This window comes from Ranitomeya variabilis, chromosome 8 (assembly GCF_051348905.1).
Source record: "Ranitomeya variabilis isolate aRanVar5 chromosome 8, aRanVar5.hap1, whole genome shotgun sequence".
NCBI lineage: Eukaryota > Metazoa > Chordata > Amphibia > Anura > Dendrobatidae > Ranitomeya > Ranitomeya variabilis.
The window spans coordinates 124,364,296-124,388,339 of record NC_135239.1 but is presented as its reverse complement, the minus strand read 5'-3'; the positions used below and the strand labels follow the sequence as shown (position 1 = coordinate 124,388,339).

Sequence of the window (24,044 nt, the reverse complement as noted above, 5' to 3'; positions counted from 1 at the left end):
CAGATGGCAAAGAAAAAGCCCACGCTTGGGGATCCCCACTTAACAATGACAACACCAGGCCCACACACTGAGCCTCATTACCCGAAGATATCGGGCGCATACGGAAATATAGTTTGCAAGCTTCACGAAAAGAAACAAATTTACTGCGTTCCCCAGCAAATTTTTCAGGCAACGGAAATTTAGGCTCAGTAACTCTTCCTGTCGCTCCAGCTTGCACATTGGACACTGCTAGTCCCTGTTGCTGCACTGCCCCCTCAACTCAGTGACCTGTAGGAACAGCGCCTCCAACTGGCGGGTTATGGAAGTCATGGGATCCATGACAAAACAAAAAAAAAGAAACCCCTTTTTTTATTTATTTATTTTTTTTTGTTGGGCCGATTATAATGTCAGGGAGAGACTTGGTGAGCGAGAGCTAATAACCCGGGCTCCTGCAATTTCCCTAAGACTAGGGAAATCCTGACTGACCCTCTACCTGAAGTTTACACTGATGGTGTGCATGTTCAGGCCTCGAACCTCACCCTAACTCCTGAGCTCAGCCCTAGGCTGAAACCTTCACCCACCACCCAGTGAAGAGGTAATACTTAAATACCCACAGTTAGCACAGACAAGGATAAAGGAAAATATACACCATGCCGCAGATACTCAGGAATACACTATAAGTGTGCAGGGCAAAATAAACACAAATATAGGAAGGAGTAAATAAGACGAAGGAATATACACCTCCAGCAACGAATCTCCAACCACCAGCTCTCCACTCCAGACCGAGATAACAACGCAAGTCAGAAGCTATAATCGGCGACGCCCAATGATCAGGAGAACTATTTAAAGGCCATGGAAATGGCCCAGCTTCCAATTCGAGGATCAGGTAAATTAACCCCGGAACAGCTAGACAAAATCTAGCAGACGCCAATGAGTAAATAGTGGTCAAAAGCGGAATTACCGCTGTCTGTCGGACGACCTGGTCTGAACAGCGTCCGACATGACAGTACCCCGCCTTCTACGAGGGACCCCAGGGCCCTCACGGCTTATAGGACCCGGCTTGTCCGGATGACGGCGGTGAAACAACCTGACCAGCCGGTCAGCATGAACGTCCGAGGCTGGTACCCAGGACCTCTCCTCAGGCCCATAACCATGCCAGTGAACCAAGTACTGTAAAGTGCGACGCACTACACGAGAGTCAACCACCTTGGAGACTTCAAACTCCAAATTACCATCCACCAAGACTGGAGGTGGCACACAGAACCCACCACCTTCTTTAGAAGAGACCTGTGGAACACGTTGTGTATCTTATACACCGTAGGGAGCTCCAATCGGTACGCAACTGGGTTAATGACAGCGGTGACCCTAAATGGACCAATAAACCGTGGACCCAATTTAAGGGACGGTATTTTGAGTCTTATGTTTTTTGTGGATAACCACACCCAGTCATCCACACTCAGGTCCGGACCTGGCACACGCCTACTGTCAGCCACACGTCTGTACCTAGCACCCACACTCAACAGGCGTTGTTTAACTCTCCTCCAGACTGATGACAATTGTGTTCCTAACTGGTCCTTCTCCGGAACGCCGGAAGAGCCCCTCTGACTCAAGTTACAAAATTGAGGATGTAGCCCTTAAACACAAAAAAACGGAGACTCCCCAGACGACTCCTGGCGGTGAAGAGTTAAACCTCCGCACACCACCCAGTGAAGAGGTAATACTTAAATACCCACAGTTAGCACAGACAAGGATAAAGGAAAATATACACCACGCCGCAGACAATCAGGAATACACTATAAATGTGCAGGGCAAAATAAACACAAATATAGGAAGGAGTAAATACGACGAAGGAATATACACCACCAGCAACGAATCTCCAACCACCAGCTCTCCACTCCAGACCGAGATACAGTCATATGAAAAAGTTTGGGCACCCTTATTAATCTTAAGCTTAATGTTTTATAAAAATTGTTTTTTTTTTGCAACAGCTATTTCAGTTTCATATATCTAATAACTGTTGGACACAGTAATGTTTCTGCCTTGAAATGAGGTTTATTGTAATAACAGAAAATTTGCAATCTGCATTCAAACAAAATTAGACAGGTGCATAAGTATGGGCACCCTTATCATTTTCTTGTTTTAAATACTCCTACCTACTTTTTACTGACTTACTAAAGCTCTTTTTTTGGTTTTGTAACCTCATTGAGCTTTGAACTTCATAGCTAGGTGTATGCAATCATGAGAAAAGCTACTTAAAGTGGCCATTTGCAAGTTGTTCTCCTGTTTGAATCTCCTCTGAAGAGTGGCATCATGGGCTCCTCAAAACAACTGTCAAATGATCTGAAAACAAAGTTTATTCAACATAGTTGTTCCGGGGAAGGATACAAAAAGCTGTCTCAGAGATTTAACCTGTCAATTTCCACTGTGAGGAACATAGTAAGGAAATGGAAGAACACAGGTACAGTTCTTGTTAAGGCCAGAAGTGGTAGGCCCAGAAAAACATCAGAAAGGCTGAGAAGAAGAATGGTGAGATCAGTCAAGGACAATCCTCAGACCATCTCCAGAGAGCTGCAGCATCAACTTGCTGCAGATGGTGTCACTGTGCATCGGTCAACTATACAACGCACTGTGTTTTTTTGCCGCCATGCATAACGCCTTTTTGTATTACCAAACAACTCAATCTTGGTTTCATGAGTCCACAGGACCTTCTTCCAAAAAGAAATTGGCTTCTCCAAATGTGCTTTTGCATACCTCAGCCGACTCTGTTTGTGGCGTGCTTGCAGAAAAAGCTTCTTTCGCATCACTCTCCCATACAGCTTCTCCTTGTGCAAAGTGCGTTGTATAGTTGACCGATGCACAGTGACACCATCTGCAGCAAGTTGACGCTGCAGATCTCTGGAGGTGGCCTGAGGATTGTCCTTGACTGATCTCACCATTCTTCTTCTCTGCCTTTCTGATGTTTTTCTTGGCCTGCCACTTCTGGCCTTAACAAGAACTGTACCTGTGTTCTTCCATTTCCTTACTATATTCCTCACAGTGGAAATTGACAGGTTAAACCTCTGAGACAGCTTTTTGTATCCTTCCCCCGAACAACTAAGTTGAATAATCTTTGTTTTCAGATCATTTGACAGTTGTTTTGAGGAGCCCATGATGCCACTCTTTGGAGGAGATTCAAACAGGAGAACAACTTGCAAGTGGCCACTTTAAGTAGCTTTTCTCATGATTGCATACACCTAGCTATGAAGTTCAAAGCTCAATGAGGTTACAAAACCCAAAAAAGTGCTTTAGTAAGTCAGTAAAAAGTAGGTAGGAGTATTTAAAACAAGAAAATGATAAGGGTGCCCATACTTATGCACCTGTCAACTTTTGTTTGAATGCAGATTGCACATTTTCTGTTAGTACAATAAACCTCATTTCAAGGCAGAAACATTACTGTGTCCAACATTTATTAGATATATGAAACTGAAATAGCTGTTGCAAAAAAAACAATTTTTATAAAACATTAAGCTTAAGATTAATAAGGGTGCCCAAACTTTTTCATATGACTGTAACAACGCAAGACAGAAGCTATAATCGGCGATGCCCAATGATCAGGAGAACTATTTAAAGGCCATGGAAATGGCCCAGCTTCCAATCCGAGGATCAGGTAAATTAACCCCGGAACAGCTAGACAAAATCTAGCAGACGCCAATGAGTAAATAGTGGTCAAAAGCGGAATTACCGCTGTCTGTCGGACGACCTGGTCTGAACAGCGTCCGACATGACAGAAAGATAATATAAATACAAACTTTATTAGAATATAAATACACAAAAGGTCAAAAGTGACAGTAAAGGGTTAAAATCAGCTACACAGCCATGATTGCATGGTGAGCGAACGACACGGCACCTATAGTCCAGCAGATGGACTTTGCCGTAGCAAAGACCTAGGGAGGTCTGGGGACGCCGGGGCCCTTCGTCCAGCACCTATTTCTTTACGGTATGTTAACTGCACTAATGCTTTGATTTTGCTGCTGTTCTCCCTCCTCTTTGCTCCTCATGGCTGGGTTACATTTCATTTGGGAGGGTTAGTTACTTCGGTTTGAGCATTGCATTATGATCTACTCCATCTGCTGGACTATAGATGCCGTGTCATTCCCTCACCATGCAATCACGGCTGTGTAGCCGATTTTAACCCTTTACTGTCACTTTTGACCTTTTGTGCATTTATATTCTAATAAAGTTTGTATTTATATTATCTTTCGGACCAGTACATCATTTTTTCGTGGTATTTCTGTGTTGTTTGTGCCTGGTTTCTCACTCTGGTCTTCACTCCTTTCCTTCATAGGCTGCAATCGTTAACACAGTACTGTCAGTTTGTATTGCTTTAACCATTACAGATTTGAGCTTTTTTCAGATTGGATGGTGAATTCAGTAGGCATGTAGGAGTAAAAGAAGTGGCTCATGATTCGAGAAAGAATCCAATTTTTCGGATAAGATTTATTTTATTTGTTTGTACTATTATTCTCTAGGATCAGGATTCCAATAAAGCTTAGAGTTGGCGTGTCTTGTATTCACACCTAATGGTTTGTCGCCTAACAACAAAATGTTTTGTCAGGTGATTCGTCTTTCACTTGGGGTTTATTAAATAGAGTTGTGATTAAGGAATTAACCGTATCCAAGTAGTAACATTTCTCCTTGCAGAATGTGGCATGTCAAGCATGCTACGGTGAGGAAACTTTTAGCGCAATGCTCGTCTGGGAGATATGCAAATTGTCTCTTCAGAAAGTCAATATTGACTTTTAGGATTGCTACTTCTGTTCTCAAATGGGGTAGTAATAACCTGGTGACAGATTCCACAGCATTTGGTGTTAAGAAGCCAGATTCGAGAGAAACCCATCTAGGTGCATCTGATAAGACAAGTGACAATTCTGCTACATGAACAGCTTTCAAGCAGAGGGTTAGAATGGGAAGCGGACATCCTTCTCTGATTGAACATAATAATATACTGTATTTTGCATTTCTAGGTTGTTTGCCCTGACACATATATTTGTATATTTCTGAATGGACGTTGTTAAACACTACTAGCAATTGGTATATGGAGGAAACAGAATAAATATAAGAACCATTTTAGTGGCATTAGCAGGCTGATCAGTTTTAACATGTAGTGAACATGGTTAAAAAAAACTATTGTGGAATTGCTCTTTTTTTGCAATTTCACCGCACTTTGATATTTTTTCCCATTTTACAGTACACGATATGGTAAAACTAATGGTGTTGTTCAAAAGCTCAACTTGTCCCACAAAAAACAAGCCCCCACATGGCCATTTTAACTGAAAAAAAAAAAAAAAGTTACGGCTCTGGACAGAAGGTGAGCAAAAAACAGGAATGCAAAAACGAAAAATGGCCTGGGGAGGAAGGGGTTAATAGCCTGTTTGTGCAAGAAGCAGACCTTGCTTCAGATGCTCCCAGAATGATCAGTAATAGATTGTTCTGTGCACATAGGCAGCACAGGTCCTTTTTGCGCAGTGGGCTGCTTAGAATGATGATCTTCTTAGGCAAAAAAAAAAAGATAATTTCACCCGAAAAACAAATGTTTTTCTCATTTGTTTGATGATCAGCAGCCTGTTTATAATGTACAAATGTGCACTTCTAGGAGTTTTTTTTTTTAATTTTGCCGCAATTGAAGGCTCTGATGATATTTAGATTCTGTCTTATATTGTTGGAAGCTTGATGAGCAGGAAGGAAACCTACTTGATCCCTACATAGAAAGAGTGAGAGACCTCAGTTAAAGAAGCACTTTGATTAAAATTTTTATTTGAGAAACCTGTGTAAATTTATATGTAGTGTAGGTGTGTTAATATACTTGCAGCATGATTGCTATCTGATTGCAATGCCATTTTAAAATGAGCTTTTACATAGAGCAATTCTTTGTTACACATATTTTTCAAAGGAGATATTCTTCAAAACACACAGATAGATAGATAGATAGATAGATAGATAGATAGATAGATAGATAGATAGATAGCTGAAAAGTCGGCAGTTCAGCAGCCACGTAGTGTAAAATCACAGCGGGACCCGACAGGATAGAGTAGAGGATTACATACAGTATATACACATCGATTTGATAGATATAAAGATGTCAGTGACATATACAATTAGTACAGTGTGTGTTCAGCTTACTGTACATGTATTTAATTAATAAATTATTATTTTTCTAAAAGAAATGGCGTGGGCTCCCTTAAATTTTACTTAACCAGCAGAGTGAAAGCCGACGGCTGAGGGCCGTTGTTTATAGCCTTGGAAGCTGGTAATGCCCATGGAGCTTTCCAGGCTATTAATATCAGCTCGTAACTGTACACTTAGCCTTTACTGGCTATTAAAATGGGGACCCCCCTAAAAATGACTTGGGATCCCTCTACAATTAGTATCCTACAGAAACGGGCTGATGTTAATAGCCCAGGAAGGGGCCATGGCTAAAAATATCAGCTCTCAGCCGCCCCAGGAAAGGCGCATCTCTAAGATGTGCCAATTCTGGCACTTGGCCTCGCTCTTCCCACTTGCCCTATAGCTGTGGCATGAGGGGTAATAGTTGGGGGTTTATGTGACCTTTGTATTGTCAGGTGACATCAAGCCCAGAGGTTAGTAATGGAGAGGCATCTATAAGACACCCCATTACTAACCCCATAGTCATATTGTATAAAAACACACGCACTCAATCACACAGAATAAAGTCCTTTAATTGAAAGAATGACACAGACTCCTTTAATCAATGTTAATTAAACTATACTTACAGCATCGCCCATTCCAGTGACACCATTGTCTCCTGCAAGAGAATTAAAATAATAAACAATATTCCTCACCTGTCCACAGAGAAGATAATAATCCATTTGTCTCATGACTAGTCTAGCTCTGCTACATCTAGGTGGCAGGCTGCATGGTTGCATGATGCAACTATACAGCTTGCGATCCAGCAGAGACACTGAGCAGTGTCTGCTACCGCTACTCAATGTCTCCCTGTGAAGTCCTATTACCTGTCTGATGGCACCGCGAGTGTGAGAAAGTTCTCTTGCTCACTGTGCTATCAGACAGGTCCTGGAAGTTCACAGCCAATGATTTCACTTCACCTTCAACTGACGTCCGCTCTAGCACTGTTAGACATTTTCCCACAGTGCTGACGTCATTTAACTCCTGTGCGCTGTACATATACTGCTCTGTGGAAGGTGCGTTCCCGCAAAGAGCAGTGTATCTACGGCGGAACGCTAGCGCGGCCTCACGCTGAGCACCGAGGCGATCGCGTGTGGGTGTAAGCTGTATGTGACAGCTGACACCCCGCAGCAATTCACAGGATCGGTATTAGCACAGATTGTGGGCATTTAACCCCTCTGATGCCGCTGTCAGTAGTGACAGCGGCATTGAGGAGCATTGCTCAGGGAGGGGGCTCCCTGCACACTGACATCAGGCCAACGCGATGCGATCGCATTGGCATGGTGGTTTCTATTGAGACCCCCGGCACTAAGATGGCCGCAGGGTCCTTCAAGATCCTGGAGGGAAGGTGGCTTGCAAGAGCCTGCAGAGAGCAGGCGCTGGCATGCCTCCTTCCCTGCCTATCAGATCGCTGATCTGATTCTCAGCTGTGCAGTGTCAGATCAGCGATCTGACATTATGTAGTGATGTCTTATACTGAGACAATGTAAAAAAGCTAAAAAAAAAAATTACAAAATGTAAAAATATTTTATTACAAAAATCTCTAAATAAAGAAAAAAATAAATAAATATCAATGCTTTATCATCATACTGCTGAGCAAAAAGTGCAATAAAACGCAATCAGAAAGACGGATGTAAATAAAAATTGTACCACTGAAAACGTCATCTTGTCCCGCAAAAAACAAGCCGCCATACAGCTCCATCAGCAGAAAAATTAAAAAATGACCAAAAATGGTACCAATAAAAACTTCAGCTTGTCCTGCAAAAAATAAGCCCTCACATGACTGTCAGCCGAAAAAAAAAAAAAAAATATTCAGCTCCTGTATCCCGCCACACTGAAAGTGCGACGTCTTGATGGTTCATTTGCATACTTCAAAAATCATGAGGAGGCAGAATCGCATCTGCTGTCATCAGCAGAAAGGAGGGAGAAGCTGATTGGAGGAGGCAAGGAGATCCGTCTTGGGAATCTGGTTCATCTACAAAAGCGACCCACACCAACAGAGACAGTGGACAAAGATCCCCGATTAATGGGAGGGTTGCAACCTGAGAGAATCCGGGACGGTAATATTGTTGGTGAAGTTGAAGGGAAAGGTCGAAAAAGACAAGTAAAAGATCACGTTCATGAGCTCATCTTCTATAATGTGATCTGATGGCTATTAGATGTTGTGTTATGTAATCTAATCTTTCCGTGCATAGTTGATGCCTGAATTTTTGCAAACGATCTTCGGTCCCTACCTCTCCCCCCCCCCCTTTTTTTTTCCTTCTCTTTTTCTTTCTCTCTTTTTTTCCTCTCTTCTTCTTCTCTTTTTCTGTAGGTTTAGTAGTGCGTCAGTGTCCTACATCAATGTTATAAGTTGGATGGGGGGCGAGGGAATGGGGTGAAAGTTGATTTGGAGTTTTTAACAATTTTGAGTTCAGGTATTACATAATAAGCTATGTAAGGGGGCAGAGAGAATGTGTGACAGTCAGAATAAGGGAAGTCAAGCAAAAGACTGTACAGGAATTTCATTTGTTGGTGAAGCTACTTGTTTTAGTTCAATATGTTGATATAGGGGGAGGGGAGGAGGGGGAAAAAGAGGAACAGTTAGGCCGGGGTCACACTTGCGAGAAACTCGCACGAGTCTCGCTCCTCAATACCCGACAGTGATGTAGGCACTCGGGACCGGAGTGTGCGGCTGCATTTATTTCTATGCAGCTGAACGCTCCGTTCCGAGTTCCGGCGGCAGTACCTGGTACTGAGGTGCGAGACTCGTGCGAGTTTCTCGCAAGTGTGAGCCTTATGGTGTAAATTGGACATCACTTGCAATACTTGAGGTTTTAGTTTTAAAGAGACCTTATTTATGATAGATAATTACTTGGACTGTCAAGGGGCTGCGGTCGCCGGGTAAAAGATCCATGATTTTGCGCCGCTTGAAGAGGTTGCAAGCCGATATAGCACTCCTACAGGAGACACATCTGTTGACGGAAGACTTCTTTAGGATGAACAAGTGGTGGGTGGGAAAGGTATTTGGCTCAGCGGCCCAAGGCAGGAGGGCGGGGACCTTGATTTTGGTGAATAGGAGCTTTAGTCACTCGGTGATACGGGAGGATGCTGATTCTGAGGGTAGATGGCAACATTTGGTGATCTTGGGCCCCTTTGGCAGATTAAACATTCATAATGTGTATGCTCCCAATTCGGATCAGGATTTTTTTTTAGGGACTTGAAATTTAATTTACTGAATGATAATGAGCCTTGGGTAGTGGTTGGAGGAGATTTTAACGGGGTCCCTTGTCTCATGGAAGACAGAGCCCAGAAGGAGGAGGGGAACAGAAGGATAAGGGGGAGGGGGTTATGGGCGCATGTTGAAGGAGGAATTGAGGCTCAGGGATATTTGGCATCTGCAACACCTTTAATGACAGGGACGTTACCCATTATTCTCACCCTCATGATAGTTGGTCACGCATTGATCAGATTTGGATAAATGACAGTCAGATACCCAGAGCAAAGGAGAGCATGATAGAGAATATGGTGATCTCTGATCATAGTCTGGTGAGTGTTTGGATTCAAGACAATATTCCAAGGGGTACAGATATCTTGTGGAGGTTTCCGGCATTCTTGACTAGGGAAGAAAATCTCCATAGGATATTGAGGGAGTAGTGGGAGGATTTTAGGATAAAGAATGGGGATTGTGAGCATAACCCAATGCTGCATTGGGAGACCACCAAGGCGGTTCTCAGGGAGAGGCTGTTGGGGTACAGGGTTAATATTAAAAAAAGAATGAATGAGCAGTATTTAAAGGCAAGTGACCTTCTGAGGGCAGCCTACACAGAGTTTCTAACACACCGCTCACCTTCAACAAAAAAAAAAAGCTGGAAGCTAAGTGCAGTGTAGACTCGCGGGCAGATAAGAAGGAACAAATGTTTACATCTCAGCAGGAAGTGGCGTTGCATAGGTTTGGGAACAAAGCGGGAAAGATGTTAGCTAATTTGGCTCGGGGAAGGAGACAATTGACGTTGATATCGAGCCTGAAGAAAAAAGGGGGAGGCCTGACTTTTGATCCCAGCGAAATAAACAGGATTTTGGAGGAATTTTATAGAGAATTGTATATGATAACGCAAGTTAGTGACTTATGGTTGAAGAGAGTTAAACTCCCTCTCTTCTCGAAACAAGAGTTGGAAACTCTGAATGCAGAGATTTCAGTAGATGAGGTGAAATCAACGATTAAAGGTCTCAGCAACGGAAAAGCTCCGGGTCCCGATGGGTTTGGGAGTGAATTTTACAAGGTCCTTAGGGATCAGATCTCCCCTACTCTGACGGGCTTGTTCAACACGTGGATGGTGGATATTGCGATCTCTAGTCACGTTAATACTGCCTATATAAAGTTGTTGCCAAAGGGGGACAAGAACCTAGAGGACCCTTCCAGTTAGCGGCCAATCTCACTTATCAATCAAGACTTAAAATTAGTCTTGAAAATCCTAGCGGATAGACTGGCAGTGGTTTTGCCTAGGATAATTACACCACACCAGTTGGGCTTCATAAAAGGTCGTTCTGCGGTATCTAATATCAGAAAGGCCATGTTGATCATGGATACGAATAAAGGTAAAAGGAGGGATTCGATAGGATATCCTGCTCTGGTAACTTTGGATGTTGAGAAAGCTTTCAACAACGTGAGTTGGTCATGGTTGGAACTGGTCCTGTATCAGTTGGGTTGCGTAGATTTATCCAGATGCTTTAGGCTATGTGCGGATCTGCAGCGGATTTGATGCTGCGGATCTGCAACAGTTTTCCATGAGTTTACCGTACCATGTAAAGCTATGGAAAACAAAATCCGCAGTGCACATGCTGCGGAAAAAAACGCACGGTATTGCAGTGGTTTATATTCCGTAGCATGTCAATTCTTTGTGCGCATTCCGCAGTGGTTTACACCTGCTCCTCAATAGGAATCTGCAGGTGTAAAACCGCAGGTGGAATCCACACAAAAACCGCGGTAAATCCGTAGTGCGGTTTACCTGCAGATTTACCAAAATCAGTGCGAAAAAATCGGCACACCATTCCGCAGCGTGTACACATACCCTTACTCGAATCCCCAGGCAAGGGTGTATACCCCTGGATTTCTATCTGATGTATTCCCTCTGGAAAAAAAAAAAAAGGCACACACCAGGGCTGCCCGTTATCATCCCTGCTGTTCAATTTAGCTCAAACCAACAAGTCCTCAATCAGTAAGAACGCCCATAAGCAGGGGCCACCACTTCCTACTAGTTTAACAATACAACCTTATTCTTCATGCACCATATTCAAACACAAGGCGCAAGAAAAATCTCTTGGAAGTTGACACAAAAATATTTTTAAAAAACTGCAGTAGTTTATTAATTTATTCAAAACATGATTAAAAAATGTTCAGGAATATGACAAATACCGGAAAAATAGAGGTTGACAGAAGGATCACTACTAACATTTATGGCACACAATCAGAGCATAACCCCAAATGGCAACCAACTGATAAATGGCAAATTATATTAATAAAATAAATTTTAAATATGCATGTCAAAATACTAATTAAAGTGCGTAGTGCCAAAAAATTATAATTATAATTTTTACATTAATGCCATTAATATCACAATTGGCCATTAGGTGGTGCTGTGACTCTCAAAAGGAGAAAAATGCATGTATGTAATGCCAAAATCTAGCCAAACACAACTATACCAGCGTTATAAGTACAAATCTATATGCAAATGTTTAAACTATACATATATTAAAAGGTGCGGTGTCCAGTCCAAATAAATACATATTACTGTTTATAAATCAAACCAGATTGTGTCCTGCAAAGTAGGAGATACGAATGGCTGATATGATAAATGAATGGAATTTTTAAATACCGGAAATAATTACCTGTAAGTATAAGAGTCCACTAAGTGTGTTGGTATTACGACCTAAGCCTTTCGCTCCGACGGGCGCGTTTCGCTGCCCTGCAGAATACTGTAGATAAGCCCCTAATAGGGGTTGGCCAAAGCTTATATGCAAAAAATTAGGCGACAGATTCCCTTTAAATATCTGGATATCCAATTAGGTCGCATGACAGAGTCTGTTTACAACTTAAACTATCATCCTCTTTTTTTCCAAAATTGAAGCTCAATTGAGGGGTTGGAGTGGTTTGCCGTTGTTGCTGTTAGCAAGAAACCACTTGATTAAAATGATGTTCTTTCCGAGATTGTTGTTCCCCTGCAGACGATCCCCCTACTCTACAAACAGGGCGATATAACCAGGCTGAATAGGGCATTTTCTAAGTTCCCTTGGGGGGGAAAAAAACCCAGGATAAGGCTGAACACACTCATGTCTTCTATGAAAGGATGGGGATCAGACTACCTAATGTTAGGGGCTACAATCTATCCTGTCTGGCTAGACACGTTTTGGACTGGTTACGTAGGACCAACAGACACTCCAATATCCATCTAGAGAGTGAACTCTGTCCTGCCTAAACCTGGTTATTAGAAATTCAATGGTATACAGAGACACCATAGTGACCTGGAAGGCGATAAGGAAGTAGCTGAGTTTGCCTTGGATGGTATCCAAGTATCTCAACCCCTGGACACACTCGAACTTCAGTATAGGTAGGGAAAAAAGGCTGTGTAACCAGTGGCAGGAGAAGGGGATTCTGAAGATGGAAGACTTGATGCATGAAAAACATTCATAGGGCCATCTTTGGATTTATCCTTCTAACACGGCCAGCTAGCTTGGGAATTGTGCAACAATTTCCGAAATGTGGGACAAAACGCACCGATATGTTCCATGGTTTATGGGGTTGTAGCGTTATTCAGCAGTTTTGGGAGTCCGTTTGCAGGTTTAGTCGGGGGTTAGGGGTAGCAGATTGGATTCTAGCTCCATTGCCATGGATACAGTTAAGTCCATATATATTTGGACACAGACAACATTTTTTCTAATTTTGGTTATAGACATTACCACAATGAATTTTAAACAAAACAATTCAGATGCAGTTGAAGTTCAGACTTTCAGCTTTCATTTGAGGGTATCCACATTCAAATTGGATGAAGGGTTTAGAAGTTTCAGCTCCTTAACATGTGCCACCCTGTTTTTAAAGGGATCAAAAGTAATTGGACAGATTAAATAATTTTAAATAAAATGTTCATTTCTAGTACTTGGTTGAAAACCCTTTGTTGGCAATGACTGCCTGAAGTCTTGAACTCATGGCCATCACCAGATGCTGTGTTCCCTCCTTTTTGAGGCTTGGCCAGGCCTTCACTGCAGAGGTTTTCAGTTGCTGTTTGTTTGTGGGCCTTTCTGTCTGAAGTTTAGCCTTTAACATGTGAAATGCTGCTCAATTGGGTTGAGATCAGCTGACTGACTTGGCCATTCAAGAATATTCCACTTCTTTGCTTTATTAAACTCCTGGGTTGCTTTGGCTTTATGTTTTGGGTCATTGTCCATCTGTAGTATGAAACGACGACCCATCAGTTTGGCTGCATTTGGCTGGATCTGAGCACACAGTATGGCGGCTCTGAAGACCTCAGAATTCATTCCTGTGTCACATCATCAATAAACACTAAGGACCCAGTGCCACTGGCAGCCACGCATGCCCAAGCCATCACACTGCCTCCGCCGTGGTTTACAGATGATGTGGTATGCTTTGGATCATGAGCTGGACCACGCCTTCGCCATACTTTTCTCTTTCCATCATTCTGGTAGAGGTTGATCTTGGTTTCATCTGTCCAAAGAATGTTCTTCCAGAACTGTGCTGGCCTTTTTAGATGTTTTTTAGCAAAGTCCAGTCTAGCCTTTTTATTCTTGATTCTTATGAGTGGCTCGCATCATGCAGTGAACCCTCTGTAATTACTTTCATGCAGTCTTCTCATTATGGTAGATTTGGATATTGATACGCCGACCTCCTGGAGAGTGTTGGTCACTTGGTTGGCTGTTGTGAAGGGATTTCTCTTCACCATGGAGATTATTCTGAGATCATCCACCACTGTTGTCTTCTGTGGGCGCCCAGGTCTTTTTGCATTGATGAGTTCACCAGTGCTTTCTTTCTTTCTCAGGATGTACCAAACTGTAGATTTTGCCACTCCTAATGTTGTAGCAATTTCTCAGATGGGTTTTTTCTGTTTTCGCAGCTTAAGGATGGCTTGTTTCACCTGCATGGAGAGCTCCTTTGACCGCATGTTTACTTCACAGCAAAACCTTCCAAATGCAAGCACCACGCCTCAAATCAACTCCAGGCCTTTTATCTGCTTAATTGAGAATGACATAACGAAGGGATTGCCCACACCTGTCCATGAAATAGCCTTGGTTTCAGTTGTCCAATTACTTTTGGTCCCTTTAAAAACAGGGTGGCACATGTTAAGGAGGTGAAACTCCTAAACCCTTCATCCAATTTTAATGTGGATACCCTCAAATGAAAGCTGAAAGTCTGAACCTCAACTGCATCTGAATTGTTTTATTTAAAATTCATAGTGGTAATGTCTATAACCAAAATTAGAAAAATGTTGTCTCTGTCCAAATATATATGGACTTAACTGTATTTCATTATGTTGAGGAAGGGGATAACAGGGGATGGAAGATGTCACTCCTACATGATATAGCATTTTATCCAAGAAATGCATACTGAGACACTGGATCACAGCGGAGATTCCGACTGTGAACCAACTGTTAGGTAATTTGAAGCAGGTGTTGTTTTTGGAAAAAGAAGCGGAAAGAGACAAAACAAAACCTGCGTAGAAATTTTTTAGTAAGTGGAGGAGGTTTATTGAGCATAAGTGCTCTCAGGATGAGATCAATCGAATCACTGCGCCGTTTGTGCAATCAGAATGGCATCTGATGAACAGCCTCCAGGGTTCTCTGGGGAGACTGAACTTACATGTTTCTTAACTGTTGTAAGTTTGTGTAATGTTGCACTGTTGCAATTTTGTATAATTTTGTGTATTCTCATGTAAGTCTGTTGATCGGATATTGATATTCGGATTGGGGTAAAGGTGATGATTGGGGTGGGTAGGGGGGGTGGTGGGATAATTACTATTTTGTTGGAGCTGCATTTGTGCTATTTCTTCTGTATAAATCTTTGTGTTATGAGAAATTTGAAAATCAATAAAAAGATTTGTTAAAAAAAATATAGCTCTCAAAATATGGTGATGCAAAAACTAGTTTTCGCAATAAAAAGCGTCTTTTAGTGTGTGACAGAAGCCAAACATAAAAACCCGATATAAATCTGTTATCGCTGTAATCGCACCGACCTGAAGAATAAAGTCGCCTAATCACTTATACCGCATGAGGAACAATGTAAAAAATAAATAAAACCAATTCGTCACATTCTGTTGATTTTTTTAATTCTGCATCCCAAAGATCGCAGTAAGGCTCAGCGCACATTTATCCTGCGCTGAGTGCTTACACTGGGGATTCTGTGTAAATCTCTGAAATACGTGATTCAGACAGAACCCCTGGCGGAAAATTCCCTATAATGAGGCAGATGGAGTCACTGTGGATGCCATATGACCTGTGATCCTGCGGTGTCCGTCTTTTTAGGATTGCAAAGTTTTGTGCACTTCTGAAAAGGACACCGCTGAACAGAGGCCAGACGGAGTCCAGAGTAACTCTGCTGCCTCATTATAGTGAATGGATCCCTCGGGGGGTTTCATCTGTCACGTCACTCAGAGATTTATATGGAAACCCCAAAGTAAGTGGTCAGGGTAGAGTGCAGGATAAATGTGATCCCTAACGTTATGTAAAATGTTCCCAGTAAAAGCTTCAATTCAATCCACAAAAAAAGCAAGCCCCTACTCAAATCTGTCATCTGTTTATGAAAATATAGGGGGCTTCCACATTACTGGTAGCACAAAGGCTCTGGAAAAGTGAAATGGTTCCTCGCTCCCCCCAAAAAAGTTCAACAAATTCTGCGCTCCCAAATCCAAATGCCCCCTCCCTTCTGAGCCCCACTGTGGCTAAACAACATTTAGCGCCCACATGTTTGGCATTTCTGTAGTGATGAGAACCCAATACAATATGCTGGTCACTACAATTGCAGTTTGCAATTTTCACTCAGCAACCGCTGCCTGTTTCTGGAAAGCACCCATGGAGTCAAAATTGTCACTACATCTATAGATAAATTCCCAAAGGGTTATAATTTCCAAAATGGGGTCATTTGTGGGGAGTTTCCACTGTTTAGGAACATCAGGGGCTCTGCAAACGCGACATGGCATCCGCTAATTATTCCAGCATATTTTACATTCAAAAAGTCAAACGGCGCTCCTTCCCTTCCGAGCCCTGCCGCGCAGCCAAACAGTTGTTTTCCTCCACATATGGGGTATCTGCGTACTCAGGATAAAATGCACAACAAATTATATCGAGCAATTTCTCTTTTTACCCTTGTGAAAATGCAAAATTTGGAGCTAAAAAAAGATTTATCTGGGAAAAATGTGATTTTTTTTTTTTTTTTTTTATAAATTTTCACAGCTTAACATTATAAACTTCTGTGAAGCACCTGGGGTTCAAGGTGCTCAATACACATCTAGATAAGTTCCCTAAGGTGTCTAGTTTCCAAAATGATGTCACTTGTTGGGGGTTTCCACTGTCTAGGCACATCAGCGGCTCTACAAACACAACATGGCAACCACTAATTATGCCAGCTTATTTTACATTCAAATAGTCAAATGGCGCTCCTTTCCTTCTAAGGCCTGCCGTGTGCCCAAACAGTGGATTTTCCCCACATATGGGGTATCGACGTGCTAGGAGAAATTGCACAACACAATGCATGGTCCATTTTCTCCTGTTACCCTTGCGAAAGTAAAACAATTTTTGTGAAAGAAAAGTTAATGGTTATTTTTTTCTTCCACATTCCAAAAATTCCTGTGAAGCATCTGAAGGATTAATGAACTCCTTGAATGTAGTTTTGCTCACCATTAGGCTGCCGTCACACTATAGCAGGATTTGGTCAGTATTTTACATCAGTATTTGTAAGCCAAAACCAGGAGTGGAACAATTAGAGGAAAAGTATAATAGAAACACATCACCACTTTTGCATTTATCACCCACTCCTGGTTTTGGCTAGTGTGACGGCAGCCTGAGGGGTGCAGTTTTTAGAATGGTGTCACTTTTGGGTATTTTCTGTCATATAGGACCCCCAAAGTCACTTCAAATGTGATGTGGTACCTAAGGCCATGTTCACACGTTGCGGCTTGCTCTGCGGGTTAATCCCGCAGCGGAATTGATAAATCTGCAGGGCAAAACCGCTGCGGTTATCCCTGCAGATTTATCGCGGTTTGTTCCGCGGTTTCCGCTGCGGGATTACTCCTGTACTATTGATGCTGCATATGCAGCAATATGCAGCATCAATAGTAATGTAAAAAATAATAAAAATTGGCTATACTCACCCTCTGACGTCGCGATCTCCACGGCGCTGCACGCGGCTGTGCTGACAAGGACCTTCGTGACGTCACGGTCATGTGACCGCGGCGTCATCACGGTCATGTGACCGCGATGTCACCACAGGTCCTGCAAGCACAGCAACTGAGACCGGACGCCGCGGGCAGCGCTGAGAGGTGAGTATAGCATTATTTTTTATTTTAATTCTTTTTTTACACCAAAATATGGTTCCCAGGGCCTGGAGGAGAGTCTCCTCTCCTCCACCCCGGGTACCATCTGCACATTATCCGCTTAACTTCCCGCAACGTGGGCACAGCCCCATGCGGGAAGTGAGCGGATCAATGCATTTCTATGGGTGCAGAACCGCTGCGATTCTGCACCAAGAAATTACATGCTCCTTCTTTTTTTCCGCAGAAAAGCCGCGCGGCTTTTCCCGCGGAAATCCGCAGCGTGGGCACAGCGGGTTTTGTTTTCCATAGGGTAACATTGTACTGTACCCTGCATGGAAAACTGCTGCGGATCCGCAGTGTCAAATCCGCTGCGGATCCGCGGCAAAACCCGCAAAGTGTGAACATAGCCTAAAAATGTTTTTTCAAATTTTGTTGTAAAAATGAGAAATCGCTTGTCAACTTTTAGGGTATAATTCAAAACATACAAGGCCTGCACCTCAGATGACCCAAGGAGTGGTGCAGAAACAAGTAGCAGAAGGTGCTAAAAGTAAGTATAGAATCATATAAGAACAGAACACCAACAAAAAATAATATAAATAATTAAAGTTTATTAAACAAATGCCAAACAGACAACATAAGAAACAAAGTAAAATAGGGATATGACAAAGTGAACCATAGGCAGATGGCACCACAGAGAGGCAGGACCCAGTCAGGTTAAACAAAAGTTGCTAATATTGCTCAAGAACTACCTAATAATCTACATGATCAAAGAGAGTGCAAGTGTGTAAGGAGGGCTGTGAACCACCCCTGAAACTAAGAGCAACAAGACACCAGTACGGCCAAAAGTAAAGCACATATATTACCTGATAGGGCCCTATCAGGTAATATATGTGCTTTACTTTTGGCCGTACTGGTGTCTTGTTGCTCTTAGTTTCAGGGGTGGTTCACAGCCCTCCTTACACACTTGCACTCTCTTTGATCATGTAGATTATTAGGTAGTTCTTGAGCAATATTAGCAACTTTTGTTTAACCTGACTGGGTCCTGCCTCTCTGTGGTGCCATCTGCCTATGGTTCACTTTGTCATATCCCTATTTTACTTTGTTTCTTATGTTGTCTGTTTGGCATTTGTTTAATAAACTTTAACTTTTAGGGTATGTGCACACGTTCAGGAATTTTCGCGTTTTTTCGCGATAAAAACGCGTAAAAAAAAGCATACATATGCATCTTATCATTTAGAATGCATTCCGCAATTTTTGTGCACATGATGCGTTTTTTTCCACACAAAAAACGCATCGCGGTAAAAAAATGAACATGTTCATTATTTTTGCGGATTTTTCGCATTTTTCCCGCTATTTTATGCATTGGGAAAAAACGCACAAAAAATGCATGCGGATTTCTGGCAGAAATGTCCGTTTTTTGTCAGGAAATTTCAGCAAGTTATCCTGAACGTGTGCACATACCCTTAATCCTTATAACTTCCTATAAAAAAAAAATATGTTCCCAAAATTGAGCTGATGTAAAGTAGACGTGTAAGAAATGTTATTTATTAACTATTTTGTGCGATATGACTGTCTGATTTAAGGGCATAGAAATTAAAAGTTTGAAAATCGCGAAATGTTCAAAGTTTTTGCCAAATTTCAATTTTTTTTAACAAATAAACACAAGTCATATCAAAGAAAATTTACCACTATCTTAAAGTACAATATGTCACAAGAAAACAATCTCAGAATCACTGGAATCCGTTGAAGCGTTTCAGAGTGATGACCTCATGAAGTGACGGTGGTCAGAATTGTAAAAATTGGTCTGGTCAGGAAGGGGTGAAAACAGGCTTCGGGGTGAAGGGGTTAAATGAAGTGAGTTCATTGGCTGTGAACTCCCAGGACCTTTCTGAGGGCACCTGACATCTTTATAGCTATCCATCGTATGTGTATATACTGTACGTAATCTATCTGTTCTATCCTTAACTGTATGCAGCTGCTGAATTGCTGGCTTTTCATCTATGTGTCTATTTATCTATCTACCTCGCATGATCTGAGTGCTGTGCAATTTTATTTTTTTCTTGCACCCATTGACTTCTATTGCTGATTGTGATTTGATTTCCAATCACAATCGCAACATGCTTCAATTTTTTCGTGAGCTGATCTGAGCTGGAAAAAAACGCAGATGAACACACAGTGATAGAATAACATTGGTCCGAATAGAATCGCATTCATCCAATTTCAACTCAAGTGGGAATGGGCCCTTATAGTGATAGCCTATGGAGTGAGAGAACAATATGACATTTATCAATCTGATTGGAATATTTCTAGAAAGATGCCAGCGTCCAACTCAAGAAATCAAAGCCTTGTCTTTTCCCTGTTGTGACTTATTTTTAACATTATGGAAAAAAGATCAAGTTTTTATTAGGATTATTTTTTGGTGCCTTGTATTTTCTGGATTTCTAGTGTCTAGGAGGTAGCCAGAGGTCCTGCCAAGCAAGCCCAAAATTTATGAATGGTGGCATGCAACTTGTACATTGGACTGGGTCCAGCCCAAGGCTCTCTATATAGAAGTAGTTATAAGACCCCTAAGATGGAGTTTAACATCTCTAATCTCTAGTCTCTAATCTAAATAACTTGTTCTAGCTCTGCTGGTAGTTTCGTATGTTCGTTTTTCCACTGTGAAGCCAGACCAATAAAGTTAGCCATGATATATTTGTATGTGCTAGTGAAATATTACCCTCAGAAAATGCAGTAGTTGAGTTATTCTGAAACCAGGTTGTTGAATCAAATTTAACCTGCATTTTTATGGCTTGTTTGATCAGCAAGGCCTCATTGAGTCACTACCAATAAAGAGTTGCAGAAGGTACTGCCATTTTAAATACAGGAAAGACGCATTCATGTTCTCTGACCATGAGGATTGTATGTGTTGTATATAGCAATGAAGGTAGGGTGGCAGTGCTGGCAGGGGCATACCCAGGAATAATTGGGCCTCATAGCAGAAGTCCTAGTTGCCCCATCTGTCCTCCTCCTCAAAATAAAAGATAAGATATCCCTCTAATGGCCCCATAAAATATGATGCCAACAAAAGTGCTCCCAAACACAGTATGTTACCTCAACAGTGAATTACTACACTGCATCCTCCACACGCACAATATGATGACCCTACTGTACTGCCCTTCATCCGGTAAAGTATAATACCCCCCAGTCATATTAACACAGTATGATGGCCCCAACACAACCCTCCGTACAGTATAATGGCCCCACAGAGTTCTTCACACAATATGGTGCCCCAACAGAACCCTCTACATTGTAGAAGTTGGTAAACACAGTATAATGGCCTCCACTAGCCCTCCAAACACTATAATAGCCCCCTCATAGCCCTCCATACAGTATAATGGCTTTCCACCTGCACAATGGCCTAAACAGAACTCTGCAAACTGTACATCAGACTCAGAGGCAAAATGGAGGAATGAACTGATGGCTCCCCATTCCATCATTGGCGTACGATGCTGCTGTTAGAAGTACACCACTGTTTACTGGTGGAATAATCAATTGTAGAGTACGTGTGGTAAATTGGACAATAGTAGTGACCAGTATGATTTTCTCCAAGTACCAGTTACGCGTGAAGTCGGTGCTTTTCTCTTACTGAAAGGTCAGACCTCTGCTGGGCTGTACCGTCTAATGTCAGATTTAAAGAGAACTTATCATATTCCCTGGTGCTATTATCCTGCAGTAGGGTTACAGTGCAGTCTGGTTGTCTTACTGGAAGAGCAGCTTCCAGGAGAAAACTTATTCCTTCCTGGGGAGCCACCAGCTTTGAGTCATGAAGGTGTGTTCAGATCTACTTTAGTCACCGCTTAGTACATAGTGAGTGGTGGCTGTAGGCATGCCCCGACACTTTCACAGCCGGCCCAGCAGCGCATTTGTGCTCTAATTTCGAGGTGGAGTGATATCTTGAATCTTTTTATATAAGTTCTCAACTGCCATTAATAATTCAGCCCTGAATGTGTCCTTCACAGTTCAGCGGTAGCAGTACCTGACAGATCTTGATGTGAACCCAGAGGTTCGGAGTGTGCACCATATTTAAAACAATCCAATGTGTCTAAGGACAGCTTGGACGCTATTACAGTTGTGATGGCAGTCTGAAGCTGTTTGAGGAGTTCAGCGATGGAGGGTGGTTGCTTCATGACCAAGACTACTTCCGAGTATTGGTCATTCTCGGTAGGTGAAGTTCCTGCTAGGCAGTGTGTTGACAACGGGTAGTACTGATGGATACTGATATTTCAGGTCATACAGGCGAAGCTCAACAAGGTGTCCGCCCTCATTAAGAACTGCACATGAGACCCAACAGTTTATTTTATGGGGAGACTGTAAGTTTGTTATAGAAGTCTAGAGCCCTTAAAAGGAATGTCAGCAGGTGTTTCTATGTAATCTCAGTACAGCATGAGGTAGGGGTTAAAATACATAATTGAATGATGTGTCACTTATCAAGCTCTATGCTGTTTACTTACATTGAAGATTTTATCATCTGATAATTATCATGCTTAGACTAGCTGGCACTTGCTTGCTAGTCCAACTCCACCTCCTGTGATAAGCAGTTCACTGACAATAAAAAATATAAATACAGAGCCCTGTGTGGGCGGGGTTAGCTTTCTCATCTGATTGTGTCTGAACCACTGCACCCAGTAAATGAAGTGATACATAATTATCAGGGTTTCTGCCCCTACATTATGCTGCTCTCAGATGACGTGGCAAAACTGATACATGGCGGTTATACAGTGAAGGGACTTACTCCTAGGCAAGGAGGTATAACTATTTGTTGCTCCAGGACCACATTGTCTTTTTGAATCACTTCCGTCACATAATTAAACGTATGAGGGTATTACTACCTGAGACATTTTCAGCATATCAAAATTATGACAAATGCCCAATAGCTAGTTATCCAGAAAGTGGAACCTATGGCAATAAGTTAGAGGTCCTCTCTACCCCCAGTTAGCACTTAGAACAGGAATACCATGCGTCATGTGGCTCTCCCATCTTTAACTTAAATGCCATAAAATAGTGTGTACAGAGCCATAAGCATAAATTGCCACTGGTAATATGATATGTATATTTTTTCAGAAGTGATAGAGGAGTCAAGGGACATGATTCTCCTAATATTTATGTTGGACACAGCGATGACTGTGTGCCGTCCGTCTTTTCTTTGATATGTAATTTACATGCAAACAGCCACATAGAGACATTCATTTCTGTGACCAGATGGTTGGGGGCTCCTCTCCATTCTTATTGGATTATGGTGCCTGCCTGTTTTTTTGCTATTTAACCCTTTACAAATAAATCAGTCATTGAGTGGAGCGGGCTAAGGAGCTGAGCCTGCTCCACACAGCAGATGCCCGCTATTTAGTAGCCAGCATCTGTCTCTAAAGCGGCATCCAGAGCTAATCTCTGGTCACTTCTGTTAACCATTTAAACGCCATTGTCAGTCTCTTAACTGTCCAATATGGATTCTAAAACAGATTGTATGACACAGTGGAGCATTGGTCTGACCTTTTTGTGTGGTGTGCTGAAGTACCCAGTGTGTCAGGCAATATGACAGTCATCTAACACAAACCAGATCCAGTGCACACTGCAGCACAATGCAAGCATTACATTTGTTTAAATTGTATATTTGCCCTTGGAGAGCTTGCCTGCTTTGATATTTTAATGACATCATTTTGGATAGGTCATTAATATGAGATTGGTGGCGGTCCAACACCCAGCATTCCCACCGCCACCAGTCAATGGCCAGATATCAGTGATATACGAGGCAGGACACAGCGGTCCCATGCAGTGATAAGTAGCCACTGCAGAGTACTGCACTTTATCTGCTATTTGCTGCTGGAGTGAATTTCCGCAGATCAATGGGGATGTTGGACCACCAATCTCGTACTAATGACCTAGCCTATTAAAATCAGTCCCGGATAACCCCACAAAATTAAATTAAAAAAGGCACAATTGTTATAAATTCCGATGACTAAACAATGCACCCTTACAAAACACATAATTACAATTACAGGGATGTAAAATGTGTCCATGTTTTTATGGATTTGGGAACTTATTTAGAAAGTGTATGAGAAGAATGTGTTTGTTTTCCTCCTTTATTTTTGTTAGTAAATGTATGGTAAAAATCTTTGACTTTTCAGCTTTCATTTACCTAGAGAGAAATATCTGTGAATGCTATAAATGATGACTGTTATCAATGTATTGAGCTTTACAGGCAGAAATTAATTCCTCCTATCGAACAGTCCAGCTTGTGGTCCACTGTTAGTGTTTCTGCCTTAACATACCGTACCTTTAGGTCCTTTGTCTGCATTTTGTTAGTGACAACTTAAAGAAAAGTCTGAA

At 42.1% G+C, this 24,044-nt stretch overlaps 1 protein-coding gene across 2 annotated transcripts in view; it reads left to right on the top strand.

Moving 5' to 3' along the window:
- Positions 1-24,044, top strand: part of PDE4DIP (phosphodiesterase 4D interacting protein) — a 1,987,893-nt gene that overhangs the window by 178,792 nt on the left and 1,785,057 nt on the right. The window lies entirely within an intron of this gene.